Source organism: Terrapene carolina, unplaced genomic scaffold (assembly GCF_002925995.2).
Source record: "Terrapene carolina triunguis isolate 2854851 unplaced genomic scaffold, T_m_triunguis-2.0 Scaffold58, whole genome shotgun sequence".
NCBI lineage: Eukaryota > Metazoa > Chordata > Testudines > Emydidae > Terrapene > Terrapene triunguis.
This window is the reverse complement of record NW_020664409.1, coordinates 29,241,125-29,259,959: the sequence shown is the minus strand read 5'-3', so window position 1 is coordinate 29,259,959 and position 18,835 is coordinate 29,241,125. Positions and strand designations below refer to the sequence as shown.

The following is an 18,835-nucleotide window of genomic DNA, read 5'->3' as shown; positions in this document are numbered from 1 at the left end:
AAGGGACTCAGACTCATAGATTTAAGGTCAGAAGGGACCATCGTAATCATCTAGTTTGACCTCCTGCATACTGCAGGCCAGAGAACCTTACCCACCCACGCCTAACCTCTAGCTGAGTTACTGAAGTCTTCAAATCATGGTTTAAAGACTTCAAGTTACAGACAATTCACCATTTACACTAGTTTAAACCGGCAAGTGGCCCATGTCCCATGCTGCAAAGGAAAATGAAAATCCCCCAGGGTCCCTGCCAATCTGACCTGGGGGGGGAATTCTTTCGCAACACCAAATATGGCGATCAGTTAGACACTGAGCACATGGGCAAGACCCACCAGGCACAAACTTGGGAAAGAATTCTCTGTAATAACTCAGAGCCTTCCCCATCTAGTGTCCCATCTCCAGCTGTTGGGGATTTTTGTTACTGGCCATTGCCAATGGGCCAAATGCCATCATAGGCAGTCCTAGCATACCATCCCCTCCATAAACTTATCAAGCTCAGTCTTGAAACCAGTTAGGTTTTTTGCCCCCACTGCATCCCTTGGAAGGCTGTTCCAGAACTTCACTCCTCTGATGGTTAGAAACTTTCATCTAATTTCAAGCCTAAACTTGTTGATGGACAGTTTGTAGCCATTTGTTCTTGTGTCCACATAGGTGCTTAACTTAAATAACTCTTCTCTCTCCCTAGTATTTGGGACCACCGGGCGTCCCCCATGCCAGCAGCTCCTCCGGCGTAGCTGCTGTATCACCCACAGCCCCGTCCTCTGGAGGAGCTGGCTGCTGTACAGACAGAGGACACCCTGCATGGAAGGGCTTGGGTGGTACAGCAGCTGTGCTGGGAAGAGGACAGACAGAGCTCCCCCTCCCCAGGTAAGGGGGGGTGGATCATGGGGAGGGGATGGGGAGAACGTGGGGGTCCTGGGCTGGGGACGGGGTGGGGAGGAGTCACATGGAGGGTCACTTGCCCCCTTGGGGGGGGAATGCACTGGTAAGAAATGGATTCCACTTGCACCACTGCCCTTCTCTGCATCTGTTCCAGTTTGAATTCATCTTTCTTAAACATGGGAGACCAGAACTGCACACAGTATTCCACATGAAGTCTCACCAGTGTTTTGCATAATGGTGCTAACACTTCCCTGTGTCTATTGGAAATACCTTGCCTGTTGCATCCTAGGACTTTTTTGTGGATGCATCACATTGATATTGATGGCTCATAGTCATGATATTGATAGTCATAGTCAATCACACATCACATCACGGACGCATCACATTCTCAGCTGTGCAAAAACATGTGACTGGGGGAAAGTCTAGTGGCAAAATTTTGCTCTCAGATCTGTACTCCTAAGATGCGTGGATCTCCCACTGGGACATCAATTAAAGTTCTGCAAAATGAAGGAAAGCAGCATTTCAGAATAAAGCTCCACTAATTGATTCATACGCCCCTGCTGGGCAGCGGTCTTGAGCGGGTGTGTCTGGTCTGGGCTTCGGAAACAGCCAGGGGGAGCTGTAAATCATTGCCTCAGGGAGCAGGGCTGCGTGTGCATGCAAGACTCTGTCCCTCTTGTCCACTATCATGGTGTACCTGGGGATGGACAGGGCTGGTGGCTCCTACCATGCCGGGCTCTAGCTGCTAGTCCAAGGGGGTGGGGTGGGGAGAGATGGGACTTCCTCTTTCCCAGCACAGGCTGCTCATGGAGACTGGTCAAATCCACCCCGGGGAACCTCCCCCCAGCTGCAGGAAGGCTCTACACCCTACCCAACACTGCTCCCTGTCCCCATCGCTCCCCAGCGGTACAGGGAGGGATCACTGTACATGGAGCTTTCCCCCTGCCACCCAGCATCTGCCCGACCTTTGTGCATCCAGATCCTCCCACCGAGCCTCACTCCTGCATCTGGACCCCCTGCTGAGCCCAGACTCCCTGGTTACAAATAATACACACTGTTCAGGAAGAAGAATACTTCATCCCATCTGCCACATACTGTGATCATTGTATTTGTGTCATTGCATTCATGTGGTTTCCCTGTCACAAACTCATTTAAGAGAGTTTCTTCATCAAACAGTGCATCCTCATTAATTATCACATTGGGGCATTTCTTCTGCAGTAACTCGACTACTGTTTCAATCTCGGATCTTAAAGGACATTTCTTTAAAAGCAGACGCTTCAAATCGTCAGTATGCTTTCCCCATGCACATATGTATTCTATGGATGTATCAAAGAAAGATTTTGATACATTAAGATAGCACTGATGTGTCACGACCCCCACTCCTTCTAGGTCTCTAAGTAGTTTTCTCACTAAAACAGGCACAAAGTATTCATACCTTGCAACCAACCCCTTTTTGAGATTAAGATATCGGCTAACCCTACAGCATAGCAATCATCTCCCTCAATCGATTTGATTGTGTCATGAAAAAGTGTCATGTTTGCATGGATAAAAAGCAAGCCAGAGTTTGGTATATGGTTCTTCAGATATTTTGTGAAGAACTACTGGGCACTTTTGCTCTGACAAGAAAAATGACTCCAATTACTCAAAGTTGAAGAATTGTCTCTAAAGCAGATAAGATTATCAGGAATCTGGCATTATGGTATCCCAGTATATTCCAGTATTCTTGTCCCATGTACTCTCAAAAACTTTTCTGTCTTTCCACACAAACAGTGAAATATGAAAATATCCAAAAATCTTAATTAGGATCCTTTCAATGTCTACCAGGATTGTATCCTTTGCAGTTCGGGCATAGTTGTGCACGATGTGAGCAGGGAATCCAAGGCCAATCACTTCCCTTTTTAAACTTGTCTTTATTTGCTGTGCAAATTTTCTCTTCCATGTCTGCATAGGCCGCCAAAGTTTGTGTTTGTATTATCTGCTGAGAATGCCGCAACCTTATTTTCAATTCCTTCTTGATAACATAGACTTTATCGTTCTGATGTCTCTCCTTCAAGTTTGGTAAAATCCACAGTTTAATTTGCACACGTACACTGCCGTCATAAGCCTTGAAATAGCGACGCAAGACAGGAAGCAACTTTACATGTCCATGATTCGATGCATCAGCAGTATCTTTCCAGTCGTCAATTTATTCATCATTTGCCCATGGAGCAAAAACATTTACAACACTTGCTTCACACTTTGTCCACATATTTGAGAATTTTGGGTTACTGAATGTTATTTAAATTGGAAGTAAAGTCTATTGACCTCTGAACTGTGATTTTTGTCTAACGGTATGATATGTATATATTTCTTCTTGCAAAGCAAGGTCATACTCTGTTGGCTCAACCTTGCAAAAAAAATCAGTAACAGAACTTGAACTGTATGGTTAGTGGTACCTTCGTGTTATTTTGTAGATGTCTTCCCTCCACTCAAAATGGAATATACTAACTGGCATATTGAACATAATACAGATGTTTCTTTTCTGGTTGGTTGAAAATATGGAAAAAAATTTTGAAGCTGGTTGTTAAAGCAGCATTTACGCTTCTTTGACAATGCCATATTCACTTTGCACTCAAACACTGCTTCAGTGCCTCTGCTGCAGCCCGTAACTCTGTCAAGCAGCAGTATTATAAAACTTCTCTGCAGTGAAACACCACTACCTAGAACCAGGTGGGTGGTAGTGGAACTGACAGCCATCCAGCACAAAAACAAAAAGTGGAACCAACTACAACTACTCCAGAACACACAGAGCACCACATCCGGGAGAAACCGTGACACGAGGACCCCCACCACATGGATGCCACATGACAGCCCAACATCATCACTTTATCAAGACTACCCCTAACTAGAGGTGAATTATCTGTACTCCCCAAGGGACTGAATTTCTGCCCCACCACAGAACCTGATACCATACGAACATTTGGAGAACTAAAAGAATTTTCGCCAACTCTGCCTCAAAGAATTCTTTCACAGCAATGAGGACATCACCTACAATTACCACGTCCCTAGCGACAGTCATTATTCACACTTGGAGTTGCAGCTAGCAAGAGATGTTAAGAGTAACAAGAAGGGTTTCTTCAGGTATGTTAGCAACAAGAAGAAAGTCAAGGAAAGTGTGGGCCCCTTACTGAATGAGGGAGGCAACCTAGTGACAGAGGATGTGGAAAAAACTAATGTACTCAATGCTTTTTTTGCCCTTGTCTTCACAAACAAGGTCAGCTCCCAGACTACTGCACTGGGCAGCACAGCCTGGGGAGGAGGTGACCAGCCCTCTGTGGAGAAATAAGTGGTTCGGGACTATTTAGAAAAGCTGGATGAGCACAAGTCCATGGGGCCAGATGCGCTGCATCCGAGGGCGCTAAAGAAGTTAGCGGATGTGATTGCAGAGCCGTTGGCCATTATCTTTGAAAACTCCTGGCGATCGGGGGAGGTCCTGGCTGACTGGAAAAAGGCTAATGTAGTGCCCATCTTTTAAAAAGGGAAGAAGGAGGATCCAGGGAACTACAGGCCAGTCAGCCTCACCTCAGTCCCTGGAAAAATCATGGAGCAGGTCCTCAAGGCATCAATTCTGATGCAGTTAGAGGAGAGGAAAGTGATCAAGAACAGTCAGCATGGATTCACCAAGGGCAAGTCATGTCTGACTAACCTAATTGCCTTCTATGAGGAGATAACTGGGTCTGTGGATGAGGGGAAAGCAGTGGACGTGTGTTATTCCTTGACTTCAGCAAAGCTTTTGATATGGTCTCCCACAGTATTCTTGCCAGCAAGTTAAAGAAGTATGGGCTGTAAGGTGGATAGAAAGCTGGCTAAATCGTCGGGCTCAACGGATTGTGATCAATGGCTCCATGTCTAGTTGGCAGCCGGTATCAAGCGGAGTGCCCCAAGGGTCAATCCTGGGGCCGGTTTTGTTCAATATCGTCATTAATGATCTGGAGGATAGCGTGGACTGCACCCTCAGCAAGTTTGCAGATGACACTAAACTGGGAGGAGTGGTAGATACGCTGGAGGGGAGGGATAGGATACAGAGGGACCTAGACAAATTAGAGGATTGGGCCAAAAGAAATCTGATGAGGTTCAACAAGGACAAGTGCAGAGTCCTGCACTTAGGACGGAAGAATCCCCTGCACTGCTGGCTAATGGCGTTTGGGGCTGTATAAGTAGGGGCATTGCCAGCAGATCAAGGAACGTGATCATTCCCCTCTGTTCGGCATTGGTGAGGCCTCATCTGGAGTATTGCGTCCAGTTTTGGGCCCCACACTACAAGAAAGATGTGGAAAAATTGGAGAGACTCCAGCGGAGTGCAACAAAAATGATTAGGGGGCTGGAGCACATGACTTATGAGGAGAGGCTAAGGGAACTGGGATTGTTTAGTCTGCAGAAGAGAAGAATGAGTGGGGATTTGATAGCTGCTTTCAACTACCTGAAAGGGGGTTCCAAAGAGGATGGATCTAGACTGTTCTCAGTGGTACCAGATGACAGAACAAGGAGTAATGGTCTCAAGTTGAAGTGGGGGAGGTTTAGGTTGGATATTAGGAAAGTCTTTTTCACTAGGAGGGTGGTGAAGCACTGGAATGGGTTACCTAGGGAGTGGAATCTCCTTCCTTAGAGGTTTTTAAGGTCAGGCTTGACGAAATCCTGGCTGGGATGATTGAGTTGGGGATTGGTCCTGCTTTGAGCAGGGGGTTGGACTAGATGACCTCCTGAGGTCCCTTCCAACCCTGATATTCTATGATTCTATGATTCTAAGAGCAGAATTTTTTTTATTATCGCATCATAATACCATATCTGGATCAGGATCCCAAAAGCTAAGATTAGAAGCAATTGGTTCTTTTTGAAGCATGTTTGGAGATGCCTAAAGCAACGAGGGTGAGGGGAAAATACAGCAATATCAGAGCATCTAGATATGTTTTGATAGTTCGTTTTATTGCTGCTTTCCAAACAGGTGAATCAAAAACCTGCAGAGAGCAATTTGCATGCTCCCCAGTGCATTTTCTTCAAAGGATGTAGGATTGCTGTACTGTGTTTGGAATCAAAGTTCTTCTTTGTAAGCAAAGTTTAATACCAATGAGATGAGTGTGAAATACAATAGTTTTTAATTGTTCAAAAGACCAAGAAAAAAGTGTGGAATTCATATTCACTTCTTATCAAATTGAGAGAGATGAAAGAGTGCTACATTTGAAATATAAAAGTAACTGCTCTGTCACTTTGTCATTATGTTAGCGTGTGTGTCCATGTGCACACAATAATTTCTCATTCGCACCTATCATTTATATTTTTAATAACATACAGTCGGAACTCTGTTTTGCAAAGGTAAAGCGAGTACTTAAAAGATAAATGATAATTTTTCTGGTTAGTGTGGAGGCCATTCTTTCATTTGCCTTAATGTTTTGGGGTGAGTGGAGAGGGAGTGGAGACAGAGTGGAGAATAGAACTAAAGGAAAACTAGATAAAGAAGAGAAACCACAGGCTAAGGCATGTGAAGAGAGAAGTTTGGAGGCTGGTGATCCTCTTGGTGGTCACACTTCCTCCCAGTCACTTTCCTTATACTTACACTACTCCGTTCCTCCTGGGCATGTCCACCTATCACTTAAATGATAATAGACCAGGAACGGGTTTGTGTCAGTACGATGTAGGTCACTCAAATGAGAATGCATTATTTAAGGGTTAAAGTAAGTAAAACATCCCTGGCATAATTGTTCATTTCATATTTTTTATCTTTCCTCTCCCCATTGTTCATATACTCTGGGTTTTCAGAAGTCTGGGTTTTCCGAAGAGTTAGTGTGCTAAGGTAGTCAGCAGCTATATAATTAATTTGCATTATTTTTCCTCTTGCCGCTAACTTTGCAGTTACCGGTTATGTACATTAAATGTGTTTCCTGCATAACTCTGACAGTCTGAATGCTGTGTGAGCTGTAACTTTAGGAATCCTTTAAAAATAGTTGTTGTTTTTAAAGGCACTGGTCATGTTGGCATTTGGCTCTATTAAGTCATAAGATCATCATATAAGAACTGTCATTCTGGGCCAGACCAATGATCCGTCTAATCCAGTATCCTGTCTCTGACAGTGGCCAGTACCAGATCTTCAGGGAAAGTGTACAGAACAGGGCACTTGGAGAGATCCACCCCGTCTTCCCCTCTCGGCTTTTGGCAGTTAGAGGTTTAGGGTTGCCCCGAAGATGGGGTTGCATCCCTGATCATTGTGAATAATAACCATTGATGGACCTATCCTCCATGAACTTATCTAGTTCTTTTTTTTTAACCCAATTACACTTTTGGCCATCACAATGTCCCATGGCCATGATTTCCACAGTTTTATTGTCTTGTGTGAAAAAGTATTTCTTCGTGTTTGTATTAAACCTGCTGCCCATTAACTTCATTGGGTGACCCCCCCCCTTCCAGCTTTTGTGTTGTGGGAAAGAGTAAATAACACTTCTCTATTCATTTTTTCCACACCAGTCATGATTTTATAGATTTCTATCATATCCCTGCTTAGCAGTCTCTTGTCTGAGCTGAACAAACCTAATCTTTTTAGTTTCTCCTTGTGTGGAAACTGTTCCAGACCCTGGATCATCTTTGTTGCCCTTCTCTGAACCTTTTTCAATTCCACTATATCCTTTTTGAGATAGGCTGACCAGAACTGGATACAATATTCAAGGTGTGGGCACAGCTGGGATTTATATAGTGGCATTATGATATTTTCTATCCCTTTCATATTAGTTCCTAACATGCTGTTTGCTTTTTTGGCAGCTGCTGCACATTGAGCTGAAGTTTTCAGAGAACTATCTATGGTGACCCAAGATCTTTCTTGAGTAGTAACAGCTATTTTAAAACCTATTGTTATATATGGAGCAACAGAGGGTCCTGTGGCACCTTTAAGACTAACAGAAGTATTGGGAGCATAAGTTTTCCTGGGTAAGAACCTCACTTCTTCAGATGCAATACTTCTGTTAGTCTTAAAGGTGCCACAGCACCCTCTGTTGCTTTTTACAGATTCAGACTAACACAGCTACCCCTCTGATATTGTTATATATATATATGTATCTGGGATTATTTTTCCAATGTGCATTACTTTGTGTTTATCAACATAGAATTTCATCTGCTATTTTGTTGCCCAGTCACCCAGTTTTGTGGGATCCCTTTGTAACTCTTTGCAGTCAGCTTTGGACTTAACTTGAATACTTTTGTATCTGCAAACTTTACCAGTTCACTGGTCACTCTCTTTTCCAGATCATTAATGAATATGTTGAACGTCATTGGTCCCAGTACAGATCCTAGGAGGGACCCTGCTGTTTTCTTCTATCAGTCGTGAAAACTGACCATTTATTCCTACCCTTTGGTTCTTATCTTTTATCCAGTTATTGATCCATGGAATGACCTTCCCTTTTATCCCATTACTGCTTAATTTCCTTAAGATCCTTTGGTGAGGGACCCTGTCAAAAGCTTTCTGAAAATCCAAGTACACTATATCAACTGGATCACCCTTATCCTCATGCTTGTTGACTCCCTGTGATGGGTTCAGTCACAGAGACCCCTTTGGGACTGTCACCTGATGTGCTTAGACTACCTCTGAGCTAATTTTCTCTGCCAGTTTGGGCCTCCAGAACCCTGCCTTGTTGAGCCAGACATGCAAGCCTGCTGCAACACAGACCCAGGGTCTGAACCACGCCCCCAAAGCTGCAGACTTAACTGAAAACAGCTTAAGAAGTGCTCCTGTCTCCAGCACCCAGACAGCCAGCTCCCAATGGTATCCAACCCCCAAATAAAATCCGTTTTACTCTGTACAAAGCTTATACAGGGTAAACTCATTAATTGTCTGCCCTCTATAACACTGATAGAGAGATATGCACAGCTGTTTGCTCCCCCAGGTATTAATCACTTACTCTGGGTTAATTAATAAACAAAAGTGATTTTATTAAGTATAAAAAGTAGGATTTAAGTGGTTCCAAGTAATAACAGACAGAACAAGGTAAGTTACTAAGTAAAATAAATCAAAATATGCAAGGCTAACTTAATACACTAAGGATCTAGTTACAAATACTAACTGCTCACCCTAGATGTTACCTCAGGTACAATCCTTTTCAGACCAACATTGTAGTTTATGGCCTGTGTCTAGCAATCACTCTCACCCCTGTAGTTACAGTCCTTTGTTTCAGTTTCTTTCAGGCATCTCTTTGGGGTGGAGAGGCCATCTCTTGAGTCAGCTGAAGACAAAATGGAGAGGCTTCCAGGGTCTTTTATATTCTCCCTTTTGTGGGTGGAAACCCCGTTGTTCCATGAATGATTCAGCTTTTTGCAGGCTGACGCCATTGTTTACATGTTAGTTTGAATGTTCCCAGGAAAGCCTACATGTGGATTGGCGTCTCCCAAAGTCCATTGTTGGTTAAGTACTCCCAATTACTTGAACAGACCCTTCACAATATGTTGGCCAAACCGCCCTTATGTGTTTCCTACAGCAAACACTTCAAATACAAGCATAGAGCCAACGCTCATAACTTCAGATATAAAAATGATACATGCATACAAATAGGAGGAATATATTCAGTAGATCATAACCTTTGCAAAGGTATGTCACATGGCATATCTAGTATAAAGCGTGTTCCAGTTATGTTATATTTACACTTATAAGCATATTTCCATAAATATATAGAGTGCAACGTCACATACCCCTCAAAGAATTCTAGTAGGTTAGTGATGCACGACTTCCCTTTACAAAAGTCATGTTGACACAGATCACGTTTATCTATGTGTCTGATAATTCTGTTCTTTACAGTAGTTTATACCAGTGTGCCTGGTAATAACGTTAGGCTCACTGGCTTGTAATTGTCAGGATCGTCTCTTAAGCCCTTTTTAAAAATCGGCATTACATTAGCTACCTTCCAGTAATCTGGTACAGAGGCTTGTTTTACTGAGAAGTTACATACTACCATTGGTAGTTCTGCAATTTCATATTTAGTTCCATCAGAACTCTTGGGTGAATACCATCCGGACCTGGTGACTTATTACAGTTTAATTTATCGGTTTGTTCTAAAACCTCTTCTGTTGACAATACTTCAGATTTGTCCTCCAAAAAGGATAGCTCTGATGTGGTATTTTCTCCACATCCTCTGCAGTGAAGACTGATGCAAAGAATTCATTTAGCTTCTTTGCAATGGCCTTGTCTTTTTTGAGTGCTCTTTGGTCATGAAGCAGCCCAACTGCCTGTTTGGTAGGCTTCCTGCTTCTAATGTACTTAAAAAAATTCTTACTGTTAGTTTGTGCATCTTTAGTAAGCTGCTTCTCAAATTCCTTCTTGGCCAGTTTTATTATACTTTTACACTTAACCTGCCTGAGTTTGTACACCACCTTATGATCCTCACAAGGATTTGAATTCCAAATTTTAAAGGATGCCTTTTTGCCTCTAACGGCCTCCGGTACTCTGGTGTTTAGACATGGTGGCATATTTTTTATCCTCTTATTGTCTTTTCTGATTTGGGGTATACATTTATCTTGAGCCTCTATTGTGGTGTTTTTAAATAGTCTTACTGCTGCTTGGAGGCATTTAGCCCTTGTGATTGCTCCTTTTAATTTCTGTCTAACAAGCGTCCATGTTCTTGTGTAGTTCCCCTTTTGATAGTTAAATGTATACATGGGGGGGGGATTATCCCCCCTACAAGCATGTTACTTACCAGCTGGTTGAGCTATAGTTACCTTGTGGATCAGCTCCTGTCTTCCACTTAGGAGTAAATTAAGAATTGTCTGTCCCCTTCTGGGTTCCAGGACTAGCTGCTCCAAGAAGCAGTCACTTATGGTGTCTAGAAATTTTATCTTTGCATCATGCCCTAAGGTAACATTTACCTAGTGAATACGAGAATAGTTGAAATCACCCATTATTATTGCACTTTCATCTTTTGTAGCCTCTCTAACGTCCCTTAGCATTTTGCAGTCCCTGTCACCATCCTAGTCAGGTGGTCAGCAGTACATTCCTATTGCTGTACTCTTTATTCAAGCATGGAATTTCTATCTAAAGAGATTCTATGGTACAGTTCGTTTCATGTAAGATTTTTACCTTATTTGACTCTATGCTTTCTTTAACATAATGCTACTTCCCCACCAGCACTAACTACTCTGTCATTCCTAAATATTCTAAACCCTAGTATTAGTGTCCCATTGATTATCCTTATTCCATCAAGTTTCTCCATTGCCTATTATATCAATATCCTCATTTAAAGCCACACACTCTAGTTCACCCATCTTAGTATTTAGACTTCTAGCACTTATATAGAAGCACTTGCCAATATTCAGTTGCCTGCCTTCATGCATTATATCTAAATGAGATTCTATTTTGTTCCTAAACTACTGCTTTGAAGGATGTGATTGAGGGTATGTCTACACTGCAGTTAAAAACCTGCAGCTGACCTGTACCAGCTGACTTGGGCTTGTGGGGCTTGGGCTAAGGGGCTGCTTAACTGCAGCGTAGACGTTCCGGCCCAAGCTCTGGGACCTCTCACCTCGCAGAGCCTAGAGCCCAGTCTCCAGCCGAAGCCTGAACGTCTACACCAGGGGTTGGCAACCTCTGGCACGTGGCTCGCCAGGGTAAGCACCCTGGCAGGCTGGGCCAGTTTGTTTACCTGCCGCGTCCGCAGGTTCGGCCGATCGCGGCTCCCACTGGCCGCGGTTCGCCGCTCCAGGCCAATGGGGTGGCGGGAAGCGGCGGCCAGCATGTCGCTCGGCCTGCGCCGCTTCCCGCCGTCCCCATTGGCCAGTTGGAGCCGTGATCGGCCAAACCTGCAGATACAGCAGGTAAACAAACTGGTCCGGCCCGCTGAGGTGCTTACCTTGGCTAGCAGCGTGCCAGAGGTTGCCAATCCCTGGTCTACACCACAGTCAAACAGCCCCTTAGCCCAAGCTCTGCAAGCCTGAGTCGGCTGGTACGGGCCAGCTGCGGGTTTTAAATTGCAATGTAGACAACGCCCTGAGTTATTCATGTTATTAACTGGAATTGTATTGTCTGAATATGTTTATTTTTTTATTTGAAATTTTGCTGTTTATTTGTAGGGGTGACATTTTGATTAGTGGAGTGTCTTAGAATAGCATCATCTTTTTCTTAGCTTTTTTCAGGAAAAAATACAAACATTTGCATGCTGTCACTCTTAATGAAGAAAGTTGCACGTTCTATTACAGATTTAAAAGTCACTATCATTGAACAAAAAAACTTCAGAAACAGACTTCAAAGAGAAACAGCAGAACTAAAATTCATTTGCAAATTTAACACCATTAATCTGGGCTTGAATAGGGACTGGGAGTGGCTGGCTCATTACAGAAGCAGCTTTTCCTCTCCTGGAATTGACACCTCCTCATCCATTATTGGGAGTGGACTACATCCACCCTGATTGAATTGGCCCTGTGAACACTGGTTCTCCACTTGCGAAGTAACTCCCTGCTCTCCATGTGTCAGTATATAATGCCTGCATCTGTAACTTTCACTCTATGCATCCGAAGAAGTGAGGTTTTTACCCACGAACGCTTATGCCCAAATAAATCTGTTAGTCTTTAAGGTGCCACCAGAGTCCTTGTTGTTTTTATGGGTACATTATGCCTCAGTTGTTTACTGCTAAATTAAATGTAAAATGTAAAATGTTGATATCAAAGTGGGCAATAATGTAAGAGAGAGCTAAATATAAGAGGTTTGGGTTTTTTTTTTTTAACTTGCAGAACTGGACTAAATTAAGACGTCTGTATGTTTATCTATCTACCTGAAATGGAATATGTGAACACACTGATGCAGATCTATACATACTGTCAAAAAATGGCAAATATATGCCATTCTCTGTGACTGCTCACCCTTTACATTGCATCCCAGTGATGTATTTCTGTGAATCCAGAGAACATTTGTCAATTACAAATATTCACTTCACATGCTCTGGTTGCCAACCAGTGCCTTATAGAAAAGGGCTTTACTCATCTCTGTCCTTCACGTTTCATTTCTAAGAGTGTCATGTGGTTTCATCTGCAGAACTCATTCTGATAAGCTCACTGAACTGAAGAAATTGTCTCCTTTCAGTAAATCCACACTTGCACATGTTGTTTAGAGCACTCGCCACTGACTAAATCACAGTATGAAAAGGCATAAAATTTGTACATGACAACAAATACAGTGTATACACTTCCTTCTACACTGACCCCAATCACTGCCTTAACAGAATGGCCTACCCCACAGAGATAGCACATTCTAGACAAAATGAAAAAATCGTTGTTCCCAAGCTCTCTAGTTACTTTTTTCCCATTTCATTTCATTCCCAGGAGGGAAAAAAGAGATTAAACATGTCTCAATAACATTAAATAAATGTTAACTTTATTTAACATATACCTTTGGCTGGTATATGTTAAATAAAGTTATTCCCTTGTCCAAGTTACCCTCATAATGTGGCTCAGTTAAAGAATATGTGTCAGTGTCGTATAAAAGCAAACCAAAATCTGACCAATAGAAACTGGAAGAGAGGCATATATTATCATATTTTGGAGCTGAATTGATGCCAATTTAACCTCATTTGATAGTGGAATTAACTGAAGGTCAGATTCTGCAAATATCAATCTGACCCTAAATTAATCAATCGAACTATTTGCAGGGTGAGGTGCTGCTCAACTTATGTAAGGACTACAGAATTTGGCCATATATAGTGTAAGTCAGTAAATGACTTTTGTAGAGTTTGTCCTGTTTTCTTGCAGAAGATCCATTGCATCAAAGAACAGAATACCTTGATTTCCTGTTCGAAACATTTCTTCTCTGGATGCTTACTTGCTCCAAAATAGAAACAGTTCTGATTACACACCACAGCTGCATCAGGCATTTCTGAGATGGAGAAGGTACTTTGACCCAAAGGGACTTTTTATCAGACTCACAATATATACCATCTCTGAGGGAAAATGATTGATTTGCATCAGTTATCATGGAGGCAGAAACCCTGTGAGGATATATGTACAACTTTGTTCATAAAGTCATACTCAAATCTGGCCACAAAGCAAACATTAAAATCTAGGACATCAAGTAGACATTTCCTGGAGGATCGTTTTCGGGTGGGCAACTTGTGACAGGTAAAATCTGGTTTCTGTGATAGGCTTGTCAAGCAAAAACTACAGTAAATGTATTGTATCTATGTTCATCACATCATTATAGTAAAATGACTAAATATTCAACACACCGCATGAGGGTACTCAGTGGAAAAGTACCATCTCTTTAAAACAAAGCACTGAATGGATGGGAGTTAACCACTGTTGAACATCTTCTGTTACTTCTCCATCTCTTCCATATTCTAGCTTGTGTCTGCATAGCTAAAATCTGTGACAGTCAGAATTGCAGCAGTAGTCTGCACTCTAGTGCTCTGTTATAGTATGGGGGGAAGGATAGCTCAGTAGTTTGAGCATTGGCCTGCTAAACCCAGGGTTGTGAGTTCAATCCTTGAGGGGGGCCACTAGGAATCTGGCACAAAATCAGTACTTGGTCCTGCTAGGGAAGGCAGGGGGCTGGCCTCAATGACCCTTCACGATCCCTTCCAGTTCTATGAAATAGGTATATCTCCATATATTAAAGAGTTAGGATTCTATACCTTGTCAGCCCATTGAATGCAGGGAATCTTAAGCCTATGTGAAGATGAAACAACACTTTTTGGGCTGCAGACTGCCGTATCTTGGTTCATATTTTACATGTTGTGCTATAAGAGTTATGTCATTGCTTCTTGTCTTGGATGACGATGATGGGTTTCGTTACGCATGTCTCCTTTTTTGTATACAGTATCTCTGTGATCTTTAAGGTGATAATGGGAGGGTGCTGTTTGTGGTTTTCTATCATCTATGAAACTTGTATCTTTTTGTGATAATATAGTTTTGGTCGACAGTATTTGGTGATAAAGAGCATGAATTGATGAAAAATAGAGTCCATTTGGTATTCAATTGGTCATCTGAGGATATGTGACTGTTTGGGCAAATGTTCCATAAACCAGATATCCATCAGTACCCGATATTTTGGCCAGGCTTATCAGTATCAAGGCCAGTTTGTGTTTCTGTGTTTTACTACATGGGTGGAAGAATGGGAGAAGTGCATTTGGCTTTGTTACACTGGTCAGTGTACCAGGTGAAAAGGGGAAGGAAAGAGTTGTTTCAATGCATGGTTCTGTGGCCACAGAACAAAAGTCTCTCCACAGGTAGATCCATAATATCCACATTCACTAAGTGGAAAGGAAAGAGATCCAAGTGAGATCTACTCTTATGTAGAGAATTGCAGGAGATAAGGGGATCTGTGCATGGATCTCCTTGGTGAGAAGATTTTTCCTTATAAAATAATTTTGCTAAGTATTTCACTACATATAGAATGTTGTTAATTAGAAAAATCCCTAATGGCTATATTTTAAAACTTCTATCTCAGCCTGGACAATTTGTATATGTAACCTGTTTAAATCCTTAAGGCATCAATGGGAGAATACCACCCATTCTCTTGAACATTTAATGACAAAACATATCTATCATTTTATTTAAATAGTGTCATATATTGAGGGCAGGCTGCTGTTGAAAGCCATGTTACATATATATATATATATATGTGACTGGTTCCTTTTTAAAGCCTTTTTTGAGGAATGTTTTCTCTGAATGATTTCAGTCATTTTGGGTGGGTTTGTTGCTTTTTATTTCTGCTTATACACTAGTCCATTATCCTCTCTGGGAAACCAGTGTTGCATTTTAAACCAGTCAAGTGAGTCGACTAGATTTGGCCGTGTACGTGTGTGGAGGGCTTGAAGAGAATGACACAATTGATTCCTTGTATTTATCTCCATTATCCCCCTTTGCTTTTGATAGATGGCCATTCAGAAGTTGACTAGTGGGTGAAGACTTCAGTGAAATAAGATGCTAATTGTTACGAATATTAAAGGTCTCTGTAATTGTTTTTACTATCCAGTCTCGAATGAGAAATTATTGTTGTCATTCTAATGGGGTATAACTAGAGGTGTACAATTTACATAATACAGCAAAATATCAGAAATTTTTAGCAGGTAGCAATGAGGAAATGTTTTTGTTGTTGGTTTTTTTCCCCCTCTTCTTTGTCACAGAACATTAAACCTCCTTTCCTCCAGGCAAAACCAGCCATCTGCTACTTTGGCCTACTTATGAAGAAATGAAACTTTTAGTGACATGACATTTTTTTAAAGCTTCATCAGAATACAGGGAAAATATTAAATAAATGGTTTTCAGGATTTCACTAACTTTCTAGTTTCTTCTTAGTAGAGGGCAGTGTTGAGCTGCAATTGGGCACTGGAAGCCCATTCTCCTCTCCTTACTCGTCCTTTGTGGGGAATGGGAAAGAAGACTGTGTTTTTGCTTTGGGGTTGAAGGAACCAAAGTGTCCCCTTCTACTCTTGCCAAAGGAGAATGCCCTTGGCACCAGTCTGGAGGACCATGAAGCATTGGCATTAACCAGGTTTCAGAGTTAACAATTTATTGACATGAATGATGCATAATACCCCTCTGAGACATTGTGTTAGGCAGTTGGCAGACTCAGAAAGACAACACTTCATCTGATTACAAGCTGTTCACAGGTTAATGGTAGTTTTCACAATTGTAAGGTCTAGAAGCTCGGAGCTCAGTTCTGGCTAGGATTGATTCTGTGAGTACAGTATACCCAAGACCTGCCATACACTCTTCTTACTAGATTGGAGTTCTTCATTCACCCAGTGTACCACAATCTTCAAGGAGTTCATAACATTTACATATAAAACACTGCTTTCAAGTATTTCCAAGAAGAAAATACTTTTTACCTTGTTTGGATTGTACAGATTATGGGCAGAGTCCATATTTAATATCTTATTTCAATACTTTGCCTGCTTACAAGAACAGAACAAACAAGTACAGTGAGGGGACAGTTTTAGTCAAACATATATGTACTCAGTTTCTCGTTCTTTTACTAAAATTCTTTGTGAGCAAATAGGATCTTATTTTTAGGGGCTAATCCTCTCCAGTGCCTCAATCTGAAGTTGTAATCTTAAATCTGTGGCATAATGTTCATCTGCACAGCAAATAACTTTTGACACAAACAGAAGGGATAAGGCCTTTTAAAAAAAAAAAAAAAACTCAAAAGAGGTGACAATGCGTGACTTTGACTCTTTGAGGAAATTTACATATGATATGATCCTTTTATTCATTGACTGAAATTTGACCCTCCCTTTTATAACTTGAACATGACCCAGTGACACAGTATTCTTAGACAGAAGAGTATCATTTTCAAATGCTGTAAGCAACAGAGCAATATCACATCAAAGGCAGCCATATACATGTCAATTATTTGAGAACACCAGCCCTCAATTTCTATGCTGTACTGGTATATGAGCAGTTACTTAGTAAAAGCCATAAAACTTTTCAACATCAATGGCTTGTTTTAAAAAAAAATTGTATTTGTTCTACTCAGTTTTAGGGTAGCATATTTTGTTTATCTGGAAAGTGAGAATAGTTTTTCTGTCAAGATATGATTGACATTTTCAAATGAACAGCATTAAGATTCCAACAACAACCCAGATTCCTTACCCAACTTCTTAACTGTCATAAGCGCTTAGTAAGCTGGATACTCTTTTACAAGTTTTATAAACCCATGAGAATTTCTTAGAAAATTATTTTTAAAAATGGAATGCCCTCTATGGATATAAAAGTACACCAGGTTTGGACATTTTGAATTAGCTAATTGAATTACTCCATAGACTCGTGGGACCTACTTAATATACACAGTCCAATTACATTTTCTGTTGTTTTTGTTTTCTTCCCCCCCCCCTTGAGTTGGGATATTGATTCTATGCATTATTCACAAGAAAATTTTCAGTTTTATCCAAACATAAAAGACTATAGCAGCTTAGAAGAATAAAGCAGAGCATAGGATAGATACAGGCTGCAATATACAATGCAATACATACCATACACTGTAGGAATGGTAACTTACCTCCTTATCCTTTGTTTTCAGTATGAGTGACAGAGCTATAAATACATTACTTGCACTAAAACCCTTGTCAAAGTTAGCAGTGCAAATAACAGTCACATATCTCTTATTTGTGTGTTTGCGCATACACACACACACCATAAAATATAATTCAATTTGTTTCTTCAGCGTTGCAGTAACCTGTGCACTGGCCACTTTCCATTTTATATTTTTCACTCATGCAGTGCAACCACATTCCACCTTATGGGTCTGACCCAAGGCCCATTGACCTCAATGAGTTTTAGATCCAGTTATATATGAGAGTTTGATAACATTGACTAGAGTCAGGCAAAACTGAGTAGGCACTATGCAAATATTCTCACAGTATTTCAGTAAACCTCATTTGTTAGTCATAATACTCTTGTCAATGATTTTTTAAGTCTCATGACTACAGATGGAGACAACCAGGTTGAATTATATGGTCCTTGTATAGTACTACTTTTAAAGTTGTATTATGTACTGTAGGAAATAAATAGATTACAAAAATGTATAAGTGAGAAAAATGCAGAAAAGGTCTTTACTGTGTAAAATGTCTGATTGGGGTGGTTTAGTTATAGCTATATCAGTCACTAATTGAAAACAGTGCACATTGGTTGCACTAAAATATTTCTCAAAATTAGTTACATATGGGTAAATTTATTTTACAAATTCACGTTTTGAACATGAGTGGTAATTGTATTTTTTCTTATCCTAATGAGAGCAGGTTAGCTATAATACAAAATCTAATCTTATCTATCTATCTAGTGTGATTTATGTGTGATTTTTTTCAAGAATCAGGGGTGGGTGTCAACTGGAAGCGTAAACTCTGGCAAGTCAAGTGGAAAATTATAAGGCAGGCAGGCCAAGGAAGAATTTGAAGATCAACTAACCAACAGGACCGGCTCTAGGATTTTTGCCGCCCAAGGCAAAAACAATTTTGGCCGCCCCCCT

The 18,835-nt window shown here is 41.3% G+C and overlaps 1 protein-coding gene across 8 annotated transcripts in view; it reads left to right on the top strand.

The window, feature by feature from the left end:
- Positions 1-18,835, top strand: part of PTPRM (protein tyrosine phosphatase receptor type M) — a 698,330-nt gene that overhangs the window by 352,594 nt on the left and 326,901 nt on the right. The window lies entirely within an intron of this gene.